General features: G+C 48.0%; 2 protein-coding genes across 7 annotated transcripts in view; one reads left to right on the plus strand and one right to left on the minus strand.

Annotated features, from left to right (window-relative positions):
* Positions 1–18497, minus strand: part of dnajc17 (DnaJ (Hsp40) homolog, subfamily C, member 17) — a 214711-nt gene that overhangs the window by 40466 nt on the left and 155748 nt on the right. The gene's annotated exons all lie outside the window — the stretch shown is intronic.
* LOC140398134 (cdc42 effector protein 2-like) overlaps positions 1–18497 on the plus strand; it is a 31096-nt gene that overhangs the window by 694 nt on the left and 11905 nt on the right. The window contains exon 1 of one of the 2 annotated variants that reach the window (XM_072486429.1): positions 16093–16309. The exons of the other annotated variant lie outside the window; for it this stretch is intronic. The gene's annotated coding sequence lies outside the window, so the exon portion shown is untranslated. Of the gene's footprint in view, positions 1–16092; positions 16310–18497 lie in introns of those variants that run through there. 2 annotated transcript variants of the gene reach the window in all.

The raw sequence follows: 18497 nt of genomic DNA on the forward strand, positions 1-18497 counted from the left end.
CGTGGACGCAAACGAGAATCCAGGTTGGTATGTTGCCTCCCTGGTGCAAGGGTCAAGGATGTCTCGGAGCGGCTGCAGGGCATTCTGGAGGGGGAGGGTGAACAGCCAGCTGTCGTGGTGCATATAGGCACCAACGATATAGGTAAAAAACGGGACGAGGTCCTACAAGCTGAATTTAGGGAGTTAGGAGTTAAACTAAAAAGTAGGACCTCAAAGGTAGTAATCTCAGGATTGCTACCAGTGCCACGTGATAGTTAGAGTAGGAATGACAGGATAGCTAGGATGAATACGTGGCTTGAGAGATGGTGCAAGAGGGAGGGTTTCAAATTCCTGGGACATTGGGACCGGTTCTGGGGGAGGTGGGACCTGTACAAATCGGACGGTCTGCATCTGGGTGGGACCGGAACCAATGTTCTCGGGGGTGTGTTTGCTAGTGCAGTTGGGGAGGGTTTAAACTAATGTGGCAGGGGGATGGGAACCGATGTAGGAAGTCAGTGGGGACAGAAACAAAAGGCAGGAAGAGAGAGTGTGTAAAGCATGACCTGAGAAAGCAGGGCAGAGAGCAAGGAAGGTCTACATTAAACTGCATTTATTTCAAAGCAAGGGGCTTGACGGGCAAAGCGGATGAACTCAGGGCATGGACGGGCACATGGGACTGGGATATTATAGCTATGACTGAAACATGGCTAAGGGAGGGGCAGGACTGGCAGCTCAATGTTCCGGGGTACAGATGCTATAGAAAGGATAGAACAGGAGGTAAGAGAGGAGGGGGAGTGGCGTTTTTGATTAGGGAGAACATCACGGCAGTACTTAGAGGGGATATATCCGAGGGTTCGCCCACTGAGTCTATATGGGTGGAACTGAAAAATAAGAAGGGAGAGATCACCTTGGTAGGACTGTACTACAGGCCCCCAAATAGTCAGCGGGAAATTGAGGAGCAAGTATGTAAGGAGATTACAGATAGCTGCAAGAATAATAGGGTGGTAGTAGTAGGGGACTTTAACTTTCCCAACATTGGCTGGGACAGCCAGAGCATTAGGGGCTTGGATGGAGGGAAATTTGTTGAGTGTATTCAGGAGGAATTTCTCATTCAGTATGTGGATGGACCGACTAGAGAGGGGGCAAAACTTGACCTTGTCTTGGGAAATAAGGAAGGGCAAGTGACAGAAGTGCTAGTGAGAGATCACTTTAGGACAAGTGACCATAACTCCATTAGTTTTAAGATAGCTATGGAGAATGATAGGTCTGGCCCAAGAGTTAAAATTCTTAATTGGGGGCAAGGCCAATTTTGATGGTATCAGGCAGGAACTTGCAGAGGTAGATTGGGGGAGACTGTTGGCAGGCAAAGGGACGGCTGGCAAATGGGAGGCTTTTAAAAATGTGTTAACCAGGGTGCAGGGTAAGCACATTCCCTTTAGAGTGAAGGGTAAGGCGGGTAGAAGTAGGGAACCCTGCATGACTCGAGATATTGAGACTCTGGTCAAAAAGAAGAAGGAGGCATATGACGTACATAAGCAACTGGGATCAAGTGGATCCCTTGAAGAGTATAGAGATTGTCGAAATAGAGTTAAGAGGGAAATCAGGAGGGCAAAAAGGGGACATGAAATTGCTTTGGCAAATAATGCAAGGGAGAATCCAAAGAGATTCTACAAATACATAAAGGGGAAAAGAGTAACTAGGGACAGAGTAGGGCCTCTTAAGGATCAACAAGGGCATCTATGTGCAGAGCCACAAGAGTTGGGTGAGATCCTGAATGAATATTTCTCATCGGTATTCACGGTGGAGAAAGGCATGGATGTTAGGAAACTAGGGGAAATAAATAGTGATGTCTTGAGAAGTGTGCATATTACAGAGGAGGAGGTGCTGGAAGTCTTAAAGCGCATCAAGGTAGATAAATCCCCGGGACCTGATGAAATGTATCCCAGGGTGTTGTGGGAGGCTAGGGAGGAAATTGCGGGTCCCCTAACAGAGATATTTGAATCATCGGCAGCCACAGGTGAGGTGCCTGAAGATTGGAGAGTGGCGAATGTTGTGCCCTTGTTTAAGAAGGGCAGCAGGGAAAAGCCTGGGAACTACAGACCGGTGAGCCTAACGTCTGTAGTAGGTAAGTTGCTAGAAGGTATTCTGAGAGACAGGATCTACAAGCATTTAGAGAGGCAAGGACTGATTTGGGGCAGTCAGCATGGCTTTGTGCGTGGAAAATCATGTCTCACAAATTTGATTGAGTTTTTTGAGGGGGTGACCAAGAAGGTAGATGAGGGCAGTGCAGTAGACGTTGTCTACATGGACTTTAGCAAAGCCTTTGACAAGGTACCGCATGGTAGGTTGTTGCAGAAGGTTAAAGCTCACGGGATCCAGGGTGAGGTTGCCAATTGGATTCAAAATTGGCTGGACGACAGAAGGCAGAGTTTGTAGAGGGTTGTTTTTCAAACTGGAGGCCTGTGACCAGTGGTGTGCCTCAGGGATCGGTGCTGGGTCCACTGTTATTTGTGATTTATATTAATGATTTGGATGAGAATTTAGGAGGCATGGTTAGTAAGTTTGCAGATGACACCAAGATTGGTGGCACAGTGGATAGTGAAGAAGGTTATCTAGGATTGCAACGGGATCTTGATCAATTAGGCCAGTGGGCCGACGAATGGCAGATGGAGCTTAATTTAGATAAATGTGAGGTGATGCATTTTGGCAGATCGAATCAGGCCAGGACCTACTCAGTTAATGGTATGGCGTTGGGGAGAGTTATAGAACAAAGAGATCTAGGAGTACAGGTTCATAGCTCCTTGAAGGTGGAGTCGCAGGTGGACAGGGTGGTGAAGAAGGCATTCGGCATGCTTGGCTTCATTGGTCAGAACATTGAATACAGGAGTTGGGACGTCTTGTTGAAGTTGTACAAGACACTGGTACGGCCACACTTGGAATACTGTGTGCAGTTCTGGTCACCCTATTATAGGAAGGATATTATTAAACTGGAAAGAGTGCAGAAAAGATTTACTAGGATGTTGCCGGGACTTGATGGTTTGAGTTATAAGGAGAGGCTGGATAGACTGGGACTTTTTTCCTTGGAGCGTAGGAGGCTTAGGGGTGATCTTATAGAGGTCTATAAAATAATGAGGGGCATAGATAAGGTAGATAGTCAACATCTTTTCCCAAAGGTAGGGGAGTCTAAAACTAGAGGGCATAGGTTTAAGGTGAGAGGGGAGAGATTCAGAAGGGCCCAGAGGGGCAATTTCTTCACTCAGAGGGTAGTGAGTGTCTGGAATGGGCTGCCAGAGGTAGTAGTAGTGGTGGGTACAATTGTGTCTTTTAAAAAACATTTAGATAGTTACATGGGTAAGATGGGTATAGAGGGTTATGGGCCAAGTGCGGGCAACTGGGACTCGCTTAATGGTAAAAACTGGGCGGCATGGACTGGTTGGGCCGAAGGGCCTGTTTCCATGCTGTAAACTTCTATGATTCTTCTAATGCCGTGGACACTGTCTGCGGTTTGCATCGACATTGTTGTGGTCACTGTCTGGGGTTTGTATCTACAATGCTGTGAACACTACCTGGGGTGTGCATCTACAATGCCGTGGACACTGTCTGCGGTTTGCATCGACATTGTTGTGGTCACTGTCTGGGGTTTGTATCTACAATGCTGTGAACACTACCTGGGGTGTGTATCTACAATGTCGTGGACACTGTCTGAGGTTTGCATCTACATTGCTGTGGTCACTGCTGCCTGGGGTGTGCATCTACAATGTCGTGGACACTGTCTGAGGTTTGCATCTACATTGTTGTGGTCACTGTCTGGGGTTTGTATCGACATTGCTTTGGACACTGTCTGGGATTTGTATCTAAATTGCTGTGAACACTGCCTGGGGTGTGTATTTACATTGTTATGGACTCTGCCTGGGGTTTGTATCTACATTGCTGTGGGCACTGCCTGGGGTTCGTATGTACAATGCTGTGAACTCTGCCTGGGTTTTGTACGTACAATGCTGTGAACTCTGCCTGGGGTTTGTATCGACAATGCGGTGGAAACTGCCTGGGGTTTGTATCTACAATGCTGTCGGCACTATCCAAGATTTGTATCTGCATTGCTGTGGGCACTGCCTGGGGTTTGTATCTACAATGCTGTGAACTCTGCCTGGGCTTTGTATCTACAATGCTGTGGGCACTGCCTGGGTTTTGTACGTACAATGCTGTGAACTCTACCTGGGGTTTGTATCGACAATGCAGTGGAAATTGCCTGGGGTTTGTATCTACAATGCTGTCGGCACTATCCAAGATTTGTATCTGCATTGCTGTGGGTACTGCCTGGGGTTTGTAATATAATATGAAAATAATAATAATCTTTATTATTGTCACAAGTAGGTTTACATTAACTCTGCAATGAAGCCACTGTGAAAATCCCCTAGTTGCCACATTTCGGCACCTGTTCAGGCACACACAGGGAGAATTCAGAATGCCCAATTCACCTAACCAGCACGTCTTTCCGGATTTGTGGGAGGAAACCAGAGCACCCGGAGAAAACCCACGCAGACATGGGGAGGACGTGCAGACTCCGCACGGTGATCCAAGCGGGAATTGAACCTGGGACCCTGGACAGTGAAGCAAATGTGCTAACAACTGTGCTACCGTGCCTCCCAGTGTCTACAATGCTGTGGACATTGCTTGGGGTGTGTATCTACATTGCTGTGGTCTCTGTCTGGGGTGTGCATCTTCAATGCTGTGGACATTGCCTGGGGTGTGTATCTACAATGCTATGGACACTGCCTTGAGTTTGTATCTACATTGCTGTGGTCGCTCTCTGGGGTTTGTATCTACAATGCTGTGGGCACTGCCTGTGGTTTGTAACTACAATGCTGTGAACACTGCCTGGGGTGTGCATCTACATTGCTGTGGGCACTGTCTGAGGTTTGTGTCTACAATGCCGTGGACAATTCCTGGGCTTTGTATCTACAATGCTGTAGGAACTGCCTGGGGTTTGTAACTAAATTGCTGTGGGCACTGCCTGGGGTTCGTATCTGCATTGCTGTGGAGACTGCCTGGAGTTTGTGTCTACAATAGGGTGGACACTGCCTGGGGTTTGTATCTGTATTGCTTTGGAGACTGCTTGGAGTTTGTATCTACATTGCTGTCGAGACTGCCTGGAGTTTGTGTCTACAATAGTGTGGGCACTGGGGGGAGCTGGTATGGGGTGGGATGGGCGGGGGGGGCACCGCCTGGGGGGGACACAGCTGCGTGGGAACCGGGTGAGGAGCTGGAAAAAGGGGATGGCTAATCGACAAGGGGGGGGGTAAAAAGCCCCCCAACCCGGCTGATCACGTGGAACGTGAGAGGGCTGAACGGGCCGATAAAGAGGGCACGGGTACTCGCATACCTTAAGAAACTTAAGGCAGACGTGGTTATGTTACAGGAAACGCACTTGAAACTGATAGACCAGGTGAGACTACGCAAAGGTTGGGTGGGGCAGGTGTTCCATTCGGGGCTAGTGGGGAAGCGGGTAATGTTTGAGGCAAAGACTATAGTGGCGGATAGCGGGGGCAGATACGTGATGGTGAGTGGCAAAACTACAGGGGGAGACGGTGGTTTTGGTAAACGTATATGCCCCGAACTGGGATGATGCCAATTTTATGAGGCGTATGCTAGGACGCATCCCGGACCTAGAGGTGGGAAAGTTGGTAATGGGGGGAGATTTCAATACGGTGTTGGAACCAGGGTTGGACAGGTCGAGGTCCAGGACTGGACGGAGGCCGGCAGCAGCCAAGGTGCTTAAAGATTTTATGGAGCAGATGGGAGGAGTAGACCCGTGGAGATTTAGCAGACCTAGGAGTAAGGAGTTTTCGTTTTTCTCCTATGTCCACAAAGTCTATTCGCGAATAGACTTTTTTGTTTTGGGAAGGGCGTTGATCCCGAAGGTGAGGGGAACGGAGTATACGGCTATAGCCATTTCGGATCACGCTCCACATTGGGTGGACTTAGAGATAGGGGAGGAAACAGAAGGGCGCCCACCCTGGAGAATGGACATGGGACTAATGGCAGATGAGGGGGTGTGTCTAAGGGTGAGGGGGTGCATTGAAAAGTACTTGGAACTCAATGACAATGGGGAGGTCCAGGTGGGAGTGGTCTGGGAGGCGCTGAAGGCAGTGGTTAGAGGGGAGCTGATATCAATAAGGGCACATAAAGGAAAGCAGGAGAGTAGGGAACGGGAGCGGTTGCTGCAAGAACTTCTGAGGGTGGACAGGCAATATGCGGAGGCACCGGAGGAGGGACTGTACAGGGAAAGGCAAAGGCTACACGTAGAATTTGACTTGCTGACAACGGGTACTGCAGAGGCACAGTGGAGGAAGGCACAGGGTGTACAGTACGAATATGGGGAGAAGGCGAGCAGGTTGCTGGCCCACCAATTGAGGAAAAGGGGAGCAGCGAGGGAAATAGGGGGAGTGAGGGATGAGGAAGGAGAGAGGGAGCGGAGAGAGTGAATGGAGTGTTCAAGGCATTTTATATAAAATTATACGAAGCTCAACCCCCGGATGGGAGGGAGAGAATGATGGGCTTTCTGGACCGGCTGGAATTTCCCAAGGTGGAGGAGCAGGAAAGGGTGGGACTGGGAGCACAGATTGAAATAGATGAAGTAGTGAAAGGAATTAGGAGCATGCAGGCGGGGAAGGCTCCGGGACCGGATGGATTCCCAGTTGAATTTTACAGGAAATATGTGGACTTGCTCGCCCCGCTACTGATGAGGACCTTTAATGAGGCAAAGGAAAGGGGACAGCTGCCCCCGACTATGTCTGAGGCAACGATATCGCTTCTCCTAAAGAAGGAAAATAGACCTATTTCCCTCCTAAATGTAGACGCTAAGATTCTGGCCAAGTTAATGGCAATGAGGATAGAAGATTGTGTCCCGAGGGTGGTCCATGAGGACCAAACTGGGTTTGTGAAGGGGAGACAGCTGAATACGGAGGCTGCTAGGGGTAACGATGATGCCCCCACCAGAGGGGGAAGCGGAGATAGTGGTGGCGATGGATGCCGAGAAAGCATTTGATAGAGTGGAGTGGGATTATTTGTGGGAGGTGCTGAGGAGATTTGGTTTTGGAGATGAGTATGTTGGATGGGTGCAGCTGTTGTATAGGGCCCCAGTGGCGAGTGTGGTCACGAATGGACGGGGATCTGCATACTTTCGGCTCCATAGAGGGACAAGGCAGGGTTGCCCTCTGTCCCCATTACTGTTTGCACTGGCGATTGAGCCCCTGGCAATAGCATTGAGGAGTGCCAAGAAGTGGAGGGGAGTACTTAGAGGAGGAGAAGAACACCGGGTATCTCTGTATGCGGATGATTTGTTGTTATATGTAGCGGACCCGGCGGAGGGGATGTCAGAGATAATGCGGACACTTCGGGAGTTTGGAGAATTCTCAGGATATAAACTGAACATGGGGAAAAGTGAGTTGTTTGTGGTGCATCCAGGGGAGCAGAGCAGAGAAATAGAGGACTTTCCGCTGAGGAAGGTAACAAGGGACTTTCGTTACTTGGGGATCCAGATAGCCAAGAATTGGGGTACATTGCATAGGTTAAATTTAACGCGATTGGTGGAACAAATGGAGGAGGACTTCAAGAGATGGGACATGGTATCCCTGTCACTGGCAGGGAGGGTGCAGGCAGTTAAAATGGTAGTCCTCCCGAGATTCCTCTTTGTGTTTCAGTGCCTCCCGGTGGTGATCACGAAGGCTTTTTTCAAAAGGATCGAAAAGAGTATCATGAGTTTTGTGTGGGCCGGGAAGACCCCGAGAGTGAGGAAGGGATTCTTACAGCGTAGTAGGGATAGGGGGGGGGGCTGGCACTACCAAGCCTAAGTGAGTACTACTGGGCCGCCAATATCTCAATGGTGAGTAAGTGGATGGGGGAAGAGGAGGGAGCGGCGTGGAAGAGATTGGAGAGGGTGTCCTGTAGGGGGACTAGCCTACAAGCTATGGTGACGGCCCCATTGTATTTCTCACCGAAGAAATACACCACAAGCCCGGTGGTGGTGGCGACTTTGAAAATTTGGGGACAGTGGAGACGGCATAGGGGAAAGACGGGAGCCTTGGTGGGGTCCCCGATAAGAAACAACCATAGGTTTGCCCCGGGGAGAATGGATGGGGGATTTGGAATATGGCAAAGAGCAGGAGTAACGCAACTGAAAGATCTGTTTGTGGATGGGAAGTTCGCAAGTCTGGGAGCGCTGACCGAGAAATATGGGTTGCCCCAAGGGAATGCATTCCGGTATATGCAACTGAGGGCTTTTGCGAGGCAGCAGGTGAGGGAATTCCCGCAGCTCCCGACGCATGAGGTGCAGGACAGAGTAATCTCAAAGACATGGGTGGGGGACGGTAAGGTGTCAGATATATATAGGGAAATGAGGGACGAGGGGGAGATTATGGTAGATGAGCTGAAAGGGAAATGGGAAGAAGAGCTGGGGGAGGAGATTGAGGAGGGGCTGTGGGCGGATGCCCTAAGTAGGGTAAACTCATCGTCCTCGTGTGCCAGGCTAAGCCTGATTCAATTTAAGGTGTTACACAGGGCGCATATGACTGGAGCACGGCTCAGTAAATTTTTTGGGGTAGAGGATAGGTGTGCGAGATGCTCAAGAAGCCCAGCGAATCACACCCACATGTTCTGGTCATGTCCGGCACGACAGGGGTTTTGGGTGGGGGTGACAAAGGTGCTTTCGAAGGTGGTGGGGGTCCAGGTCGAACCAAGCTGGGGGTTAGCTATATTCGGGGTTGCAGAAGAGCCGGGAGTGCAGGAGGCAAGAGAGGCTGATGTTTTGGCCTTTGCGTCCCTAGTAGCCCGGCTCAGGATACTGTTGATGTGGAAGGAAGCCAAGCCCCCGGGGGTGGAGACCTGGATAAATGACATGGCAGGGTTTATAAAGCTGGAACGGATTAAGTTCGTCCTAAGGGGATCGGCTCAAGGGTTCACCAGGCGGTGGCAACCGTTCGTCGAATACCTCACAGAAAGATAGAGGGAATGGAAAAGAAGAAGGCAGCAGCAGCAGCCCAGGGGGGAGGGGGGGGGGGGGGGGGGGAGGAACCAGAAGGAGTCTCAGGGTTATTAATATATATGTATAATATGTATAGGTCGTTGCTATAAATAATTGTATATTGGATTGTTAAACCATATTTTTGGAGAGTGTTTATCTGAGACAAGGCAGTTGCCATTTAGTTTTAGTTTTCGTTATATATTATTTATTCTTTGTTTATAAAACAGGTCATTGTTATTTATACTGTTATATTATTATGTAAAGGATACACAATGTACTGTGATGGTCGACCAAAAATTTTCAATAAAATATTCTTAAAAAAAAAAAAATAGTGTGGGCACTGCCTGGGGTTTGTATCTACATTGCTGTGGTCTCTGTCTGGGGTGTGCATCTTCAATGCTGTGGGCATTGCTTGGGGTGTGTATCTACAATGGTGTGGGCACAGCCTGGGGTGTGTACCTACATTGCTGTGAACACTGCCTGAGGTGTGTATCTACCATGCCATGGATAATGCCTGCGATTTGTATCTACATTGCTGTGGTCGCTCTCTGGGGTTTGTATCTACAATGTTGTGGGCACTGCCAGGGGTGTGTACCTACATTGCTGTGAACGCTGCCTGGTGTGTATATCTACATTGCTGTGAACACTGCCTGGGGGCTGTATCTACATTTCTGTGAACACTGCCTGGGGGTTGTATCTACTTGGTGTGGACACTGCCAATGGGTGTGCATCTACATTACAGTGAACATTGCCTGGGGTTTGTATTTACATTGCTGTGGGCACTGGCTGGGGTTTGTATCTACATTGCTGGTAATACTGCCTGGGGTTTGTATCCACAATGCTGTGAACACTGCCAGGGGTGTGCATCTACAATGCCGTGGGCACTGGCTGGGGTTTGTATCTACATTGCTGGGAACACTGCCTGGGGTGTGTATCTAGATTGTTATGGACACTGCCTGGGATTTGTATCTACATTGCTGTGGGCACTGGCTGGGGTTTGTATCTACATTGCTGTGGGCACTGGCTGGGGTTTGTATCTACATTGCTGGTAATACTGCCTGGGGTTTGTATCTACAATGATGTGAACACTGCCAGGGGTGTGCATCTACAATGCCATGGGCACTGGCTGGGATTTGTATCTACACTGCTGTGAACACTGCCTGGGGTTTGCATCTACATTGCTGTGGTCGCTCTCTGGGGTTTGTATCTACAATGCTGTGGGCACTGCCAGCGGTGTGTACCTACAATGCTGTGAACCCTGCCTAGTGTGTATATCTACATTGCTGTGAACACTGCCTGGGGGTTGTATCTACATTACTATGAACATTGCCTGGGGTGTGTACCTACATTGCTGTGAACACTGCCTTAAGTGTGTATCTACAATGTCGTGGAAAATGCCTGCGGTTTGCATCTACATTGCTGTGGTCGCTCTCTGGGGTTTGCATCTACAATGCCGTTGGCACTTCCTGGGCTTTGTATCTACAATGCTGTGGGAACTGCCTGGGGTTTGTAACTAATTTGCTGTGGGCACAGCTTGGGAATTGTATCTGCATTGCTGTGGAGACTGCGTGAGGCTTATATCTACAATGCCGTGGACACTCCCTGGGGTTTGTATCTACAATGCTGTGGGCACTGCCTGGGGTTTGTATCTACAATGCCGTGGACACTGCCTGAGGCTTATATCTACAATGCCGCGGACACTCCCTGGGGTTTGTATCTACATTGCTGTGGAGACTGCGTGAGGCTTATATCTACAATGCCGCGGACACTCCCTGGGGTTTGTATCTACAATGCTGTGGGCACTACCTGGGGTTTGTATCTACAATGCCGTGGACACTGCCTGAGGCTTATATCTACAATGCCGCGGACACTCCCTGGGGTTTGTATCTACAATGCTGTGGACACTGCCTGGGGTTTGTATCTACAATGCCGTGGACACTCCCTGGGGATTGTATCTGCATTGCTGTGGAGACTGCCTGGAGTATGTGTCTACAATAGTGTGGGCACTGCCTGAAGTGGGTATCTACCATGTCGTGGATAATGCCTGCAGTTTGCATCTACATTGCTGTGGTCGCTCTCTGGGGTTTGTATCTACAATGCTGTGGGTACTGCCAGCGGTGTGTACCTACAATGCTGTGAACCTTGCCTAGTGTGTATATCTACATTGCTGTGAACACTGCCTGGGGGTTGTATCTACATTACTATGAACATTGCCTGGGGTGTGTACCTACATTGCTGTGAACACTGCCTGAAGTGTGTATCTACAATGTCGTGGAAAATGACTGCGGTTTGCATCTACATTGCTGTGGTCGCTCTCTGGAGTTTGCATCTACAATGCCGTTGGCACTTCCTGGGCTTTGTATCTACAATGCTGTGGGAACTGCCTGGGGTTTGTAACTAAATTGCTGTGGGCACAGCTTGGGAATTGTATCTGCATTGCTGTGGAGACTGCCTGAGGCTTATATCTACAATGCCGCGGACACTCCCTGGGGTTTGTATCTACAATGCTGTGGGCACTGCCTGGGGTTTGTATCTACAATGCCGCGGACACTCCCTGGGGTTTGTATCTACAATGCTGTGGGCACTGCCTGGGGTTTGTACCTATAATGCCGTGGACACTGCCTGAGGCTTATATCTACAATGCCGCGGATACTCCCTGGGGTTTGTATCTACAATGCTGTGGGCACTGCCTGGGGTTTGTATCTACAATGCCGTGGACACTCCCTGGGGGTTGTATCTACATTACTATGAACATTGCCTGGGGTGTGTACCTACATTGCTGTGGGCACTGCCTGGTGTTTGTATCTACATTGCTGTGGAGATTGCCTGGGGTTTGTGTCTACAATAGTGTGGGCACAGCCTGGGGTTTGTATCTACATTGCTGTGAACTCTGCCTGGGGTTTGTATCTACATTGCTGTGAACACTGCCTGAAGTGGGTATCTACCATGTCGTGGATAATGCTTGCGGTTTGTGTCTACATTGCTGTGGTCGCTCTCTGGGCTTTGTATCTACATTGCTGTGAACCCTGCCTAGTGTGTATCTCTACATTGCTGTGAACACTGCCTGGGAGTTGTATTTAGATTACTGTGAGCATTGCCGGGGGTGTGTTCCTACATTGCTGTGGGCACTGGCTGGGGTTTGTATCTACATTGCTGGGAACACTGCCTGGGGTTTGTACCTACAATGCAGCGGGCACTGCCTGGGGTGTGTATCTAGATTGTTGTGTACACTTCGTGGGATTTGTATCTACATTGCTGGGAACACTGCCTGGGGTTTGTATCTAAATTGCTGTGGACACTGCCTGGGGTTTGTACCTACAATGCTGTGACCTCTGCCTGGAGTTGTATCTACATTGCTGTGAACACTGCCTGGGGTTTGTATCTACAATGCTGTGAACACTGCCTGGGGTTTGTACCTACAATGCAGCGGGCACTGCCTGTGGTTTGTATCTACATTGCTGTGGGCACTGCCTGGGGTTTGTATAGACAATGCTGTGAACATTGCCTGGGGGTTGTACCTACAATGCTGTGGGCACTGCCTGGGGTTTGTATCTACATTGCTGTGAACACTGCCTGGGGTTTGTACCTACAATGCAGTGGGCACTGCCTGGGGTTTGTATAGACAATGCTGTGGGCACTGCCTGGGGTTTGAATCTACATTGCTGTGAACTCTGCCTGGGGTTTGTATCTACATTGCTGTGAACACTGCCTGGAGTGTGTATCTACCATGTTGTGGATAATGCCTGTGGTTTGTGTCTACATTGCTGTGGTCGCTCTCTGGGGTTTGTGTCTACAATGCTGTGGGCACTGCCAGCGGTCTGTACCTACAATGCTGTGAACCCTGCCTAGTGTGTTTCTCTACATTGCTGTGAACACTGCCTGGGGGTTGTATCTACATTACTATGAACATTGCCTGGGGTGTGTACCTACATTGCTGTGGACACTGGCTGGGGTTTGTATCTACATTGCTGGGAACACTTCCAGGGGTGTGTATCTAGATTGTTATGTACACTGCGTGGGATTTGTATCTACATTGCTGGGAACACTGCCTGGGATTTGTATCTACATTGCTGTGAACACTGCCTGGGGTTTGTATCTACAATGCTGTGAACACTGCCTGGGGTTTGTACCTACAATGCAGTGGGCACTGCCTGGGGTTTGTATAGACAATGCTGTGAACATTGCCTGGGGTTTGTATCTACAATGCTGTGTACTCTGCCTGGGGTTTGTACCTACAATGCTGTGGGCACTGCCTGGGGTTTGTATCTACATTGCTGTGAACTCTGCCTGGGGTTTGTATCTACATTGCTGTGAACACTGCCTGGAGTGTGTATCTACCATGTTGTGGATAATGCCTGTGGTTTGTGTCTACATTGCTGTGGTCGCTCTCTGGGGTTTGTGTCTACAATGCTGTGGGCACTGCCAGCGGTCTGTACCTACAATGCTGTGAACCCTGCCTAGTGTGTTTCTCTACATTGCTGTGAACACTGCCTGGGGGTTGTATCTACATTACTATGAACATTGCCTGGGATTTGTATCTACATTGCTGGGAACACTGCCTGGGGTTTGTATTTAGATTGCTGTGGACACTACCTGGGGTTTGTATCTAAATTGCCGTGGACACTCCCTGGGGTTTGGGTGGGAGATATAGGAGGGATGTCCGAGGTAGGTTCTTTACTCAGAGTGGTTAGGGTGTGGAATGGACTGCATGGTGTGATAGTGGAGTCGGACACTTTAGGAGCACACCAGAATGACAGGGAGTGGGATTGCTTGATCTTGGTTTCGGACAATGCTCGGCACAACATCGAGGGCCGAAGGGCGTGTTCTGTGCTGTACTGTTCTATGTATCTACATTGCTGGGAACACTGCCTGGGGTTTGTATCTCAATTGCTGTTGGCACTGCCTGGGGTTTGTATCTACAATGTTGTGGGCACTATCCAAGATTTGTATCTACATTGCTGTGGGCACTGCCTGGGATTTCCGTACCGGCCTCCCCGAACAGGCGGTGGAATGTGGCGACTAGGGGCTTTTCACAGTAACTTCACTGAAGCCTACTTGTGACAATAAGCGATTATTATTATTATTTGTATCTATAATGCTAAGGGCAGTGCCTGAGGTTTGTATACACATTACTGTGGGCACTGCCTGGGGTTTTGTATCTACAATGCTGTGACCTCTGCCTGGAGTTTGTATCTACATTGCTGTGAACACTGCCTGGGGTATGTAACTACATTGCTGTGGACACTGCCTGGGGTTTGTAACTACATTGCTGTGAACACTGCCTGGGGTTTGTATCTACAATGCTGTGAACACTGCCTGGGATTTGTATCTACATTGCTGGGAACACAGCCTGGGGTTTGTATCTAAATTGCCGGGGATACTCCCTGGGGTTTGGGTGGGAGATATAGGAGGGAAGTCCGAGGTAGGTTCTTTACTCAGAGTGGTTAGGGTGTGGAATGGACCGCCTGCTGTGGTAGTGGAGTCGGACACTTTAGGAACTTTCAAGCGGTTATTGGATAGGCACATGGAGCACACCAGAATGACAGTGAGTGGGATAGCTTGATCTTGGTTTCGGACAATGCTCGGCACAACATCGAGGGCCGAAGGGCGTGTTCTGTGCTCTACTGTTCTATGTATCTTCATTGCTGGGAACACTGCCTGGGGTTTGTATCTCAATTGCTGTTGGCACTGCCTGGGGTTTGTATCTACAATGTTGTGGGCACTATCCAAGATTTGTATCTACATTGCTGTGGGCACTGCCTGGGATTTCCGTACCGGCCTCCCCGAACAGGCGGTGGAATGTGGCGACTAGGGGCTTTTCACAGTAACTTCACTGAAGCCTACTTGTGACAATAAGCGATTATTATTATTATTTGTATCTATAATGCTAAGGGCACTGCCTGAGGTTTGTATACACATTACTGTGGGCACTGCCTGGGGTATGTAACTACATTGCTGTGGACAGTGCCTGGGGTTTGTAACTACAATGCTGTGACCTCTGCCTGGAGTTTGTATCTACATTGCTGTGAACACTGCCTGGGGTTTGTATCTACAATGCTGTGAACACTGCCTGGGATTTGTATCTACAATGCTGTGAACACTGCCTGGGGTTTGTATCTACAATGCTGTGGGCACTGCCTGGGGTTTGTATCTACAATGCTGTGAACACTGCCTGGGATTTGTATCTACAATGCTGTGAACACTGCCTGGGGTTTGTATCTACAATGCTGTGGGCACTGCCTGGGGTTTGTATCTAAATTGCTGTGGTCATTGCCTGGGGTGTGCATCTAATTGCTGTGGGCACTACCTTGGGATGGTATCTGCATTGATCTGGGAAGTGCCCGAGGCCTGGGAAGTGCCCGAGGCCTGAATCTGTACTTCTGTGAACTGTAATCCCACAGTTTGTATCTACATTACTGGATCCAATGAGTGCAGGTTTGTCTTTTCCACTGCATTATACCCCTCAGTTTGCTTTATTATGAGATAAAACAAAATATCGCAGGCTGGAAATCTTGAATAAAAATCAGATAGAACTGGAAACACTCAGGTCAGACTGTACTTAATAACTGACACACTGGTGTCTGGTTTCTGAGGTGCTTATATCTCCCATGCACATACCTTCCATCTGGAGTTGAACACGACCCAATCCAATCTGATCAGTGATTCAAAACTACCTGACTGAACCATGGAGTTGAACACACTGTCACCATAATAAAGAGCTATTGCACAACCAGCTGGCCCTGGGTAAAATTAGGCATTTGTCGGAGCACAATGTCAATTGGAGAACTGACTAAATTGGGTTGACAATGTTTCAGACATTTTACTTTTACAGAACAGTGCTGTGCCTAAACAATACCATACTTCATTCTCTGCAAAGTCTACTGAACAAAGTGCATGTGACTGGACGTTAGCAGTGCGAAAGTTGATCATTGACTGAGCTATTCCAATCAGCTGTGGGTGGATCAGATATGATTCACAGGTCTCTGTGCAACATCCTGATTAGACACACTCAAGTGTAAAACTGGTTCTCACTATACTGGTTTGCCTGCTTTACGTTGCTCCAGAGACTGAGGATGATTGCCTTTGATTCACCACAATATTATTGAGCAACACTCCTTTAATGCAAAACTATAAGCAGTAACTTTGGTGTTGTTGCTGTAGTCGGAGAAAAGGAGAGCGAGAGAATACAGCCAGCGTGTGGTTAGGACACCAAAGCAGTGCGCTTTGGGAGCCGTGAGCTCAAAATAGCAGCACCATTCACCTTGACACAACACACCAGACACAGCAGTCAACGAACGCTGAAAGCAGGTCAGTGATTTTAATACATTTCCATTTGGTTTGGAAGCATTTTGTTGGCATTGTTTAGTGCTAATCCTTAATATGGTACAAGGTTACGGTGACAGCCTCGCAGACATGATTTTTTTCAACACCCAGAGCTGGTTCAGGTCTGTTTATTGTAGCCAATAAACCAAATAGTTTCATATATGCTTGAAATTCTCAACTCCACATACCTGGACAGTAATAAGAAAGAGTCACAGCCCAGCGAAGTAACTGAGATTTCAATAAAGGTCGGGTGGTGAAAAGTTCCCAAAGTATGACACATAAAAAAAGGTTGGCAGCATTGTTTTTGTGTCTGAAGGGCATTTTGCATAACACTAGGGTGAAGTTCTGCTGCTGGGAAACATGGGAACAATTCAAAAGAATAATTAGGAGCATCACACGTTAACTATATTTGCTACCAATAATTGCAACTTCAATGCTATTTTGTACTTTTTTCAGTCAGATAACTGATGACATAGAACAATTTAGTGATCTCATTTGCAATTCAGCATCTAAAATCTGCAAGGATAAGTAATTGCTTGCATTGAAGTTAAATATTGCAGAGGTCAGATAATACCAACATAACATTTATATCATGCATTTAATGTTGGAAAACATGCCAAGGTGTTCTACAGGAATGTAAATAGGCAGAAATTGGAATCAAGCTAAAAAGGAGATATAAGACTGGATGACCAAAAACTTGGTGAAACAGGAATGTTTTACAGGGGGTCATAAAGGAGGAGAGCAAAAGACCCAGATGTATAGGAGTGAATTCCATTCCTTGGGGCATACCTGGCTGAAGAGACAGCTATGAATGGTGGGCTGCAGAGATCTGAGAAAGTATTAAGGAGGTTACAGAGGTAGGAAGGGTAAGGCTATGGAGGAATTTCAACACAAGGATGAGAATTAAAAAAATTTGGGTTGACAGCCGAAGAATCAATGTAGGTGAGCGAGTATAGGTGAACTTTATGATGGCAATTTAGACAAGTAGCAGAGTTTTAGATGAGCTCAAGGTTTCAGAAATTGCAAATTGGAACATAGGAATTAGGAGCTGAGGTAGGCAATTCAGCTCTTCGAGCCTGCTCCGCCATTCAATCAGATCATGGCTGATCTTATCCTGGTCTCAAATCCACCTCCCCACCTGTTGTCTATATCCCTTTAACCTGTTTTTAAAAAAATCAAAAATATATATATCTCCTTCTTGAAACCATTGAATGACTCAGATTCCACCGCACTGTGGGGCAGCGAGTTCCACAAATTTAACACCCTCTGCGAGAAGTAGTTCCTCCTCATTTCAGTTCTAAATCTATCACCTCTCAACTTATATCTGTGACCTCTCGTTCTAGAATGCCCCACAAGGGGGAACATTTGGTCTACGTTTACTTTATCAATCCCTCTTAGATTTTATATACTTCAATCAGATCCCCTCTCATCCTTCTAAATTCCAGCAGGTATAAGCCCAAACTGTTTAATCTCTCCCCATACATCAACCCTTTCATCTTTGGAATCAATCTGGTGAACCTCCTCTGAACTGCTTCCAATGCCACCAGATTCTTCTTCAAATAAGGAGACCAAAACTAGACACAATACTCCAGATGTGGTCTCAACAACATTTCTTTACTTTTATACTCCAGACCTTTTGCAATGTAAACTAACATTCCATTTGCCTTTTTAATTTGCAAATTGGGAGGCTGGCCAGGACAACATTGGAACAGCGTAGGTAACAAATGCATGGATGAGGATTCAGCAGCAACTGGGCTGAGGCAGGGGCAGAGAGGTAGGGGCAGAGATTTTTGATTGGATAAAATTATGGCTCACCCATAGCTGGATGTCTGACAATCAGCTCGACAAACCAGAAGTAGTCAACGGGTTGAGGGAGGTAGAACTGGGTGAGGTCAGAATAGATGTGGAACCTGACATCATTATTTTGGATGGTGTGACTTGAGGGTGAGGGAGCATGTAATGAGAAATTGGAGGGGCCAAGGATGTATCCGTGGTGGTCTCTAGAGGTAAAAGTCTCTCTGAGTGAAATGTAGTGCCAATCAGTGCTGAAATGCAGATAGGTTTATGCTGTGACTTGTGTCCATTGGAAATGCATGGTCATAGTAACATTCTTGCAGATATGAGGATGTGCATATACACTTACTGTATGTCCTGACTGGATTATTATAAATTA

The sequence above is a fragment of the Scyliorhinus torazame genome, chromosome 2 (genome assembly GCF_047496885.1).
Source record: "Scyliorhinus torazame isolate Kashiwa2021f chromosome 2, sScyTor2.1, whole genome shotgun sequence".
Taxonomy (NCBI): Eukaryota; Metazoa; Chordata; class Chondrichthyes; order Carcharhiniformes; family Scyliorhinidae; genus Scyliorhinus; species Scyliorhinus torazame.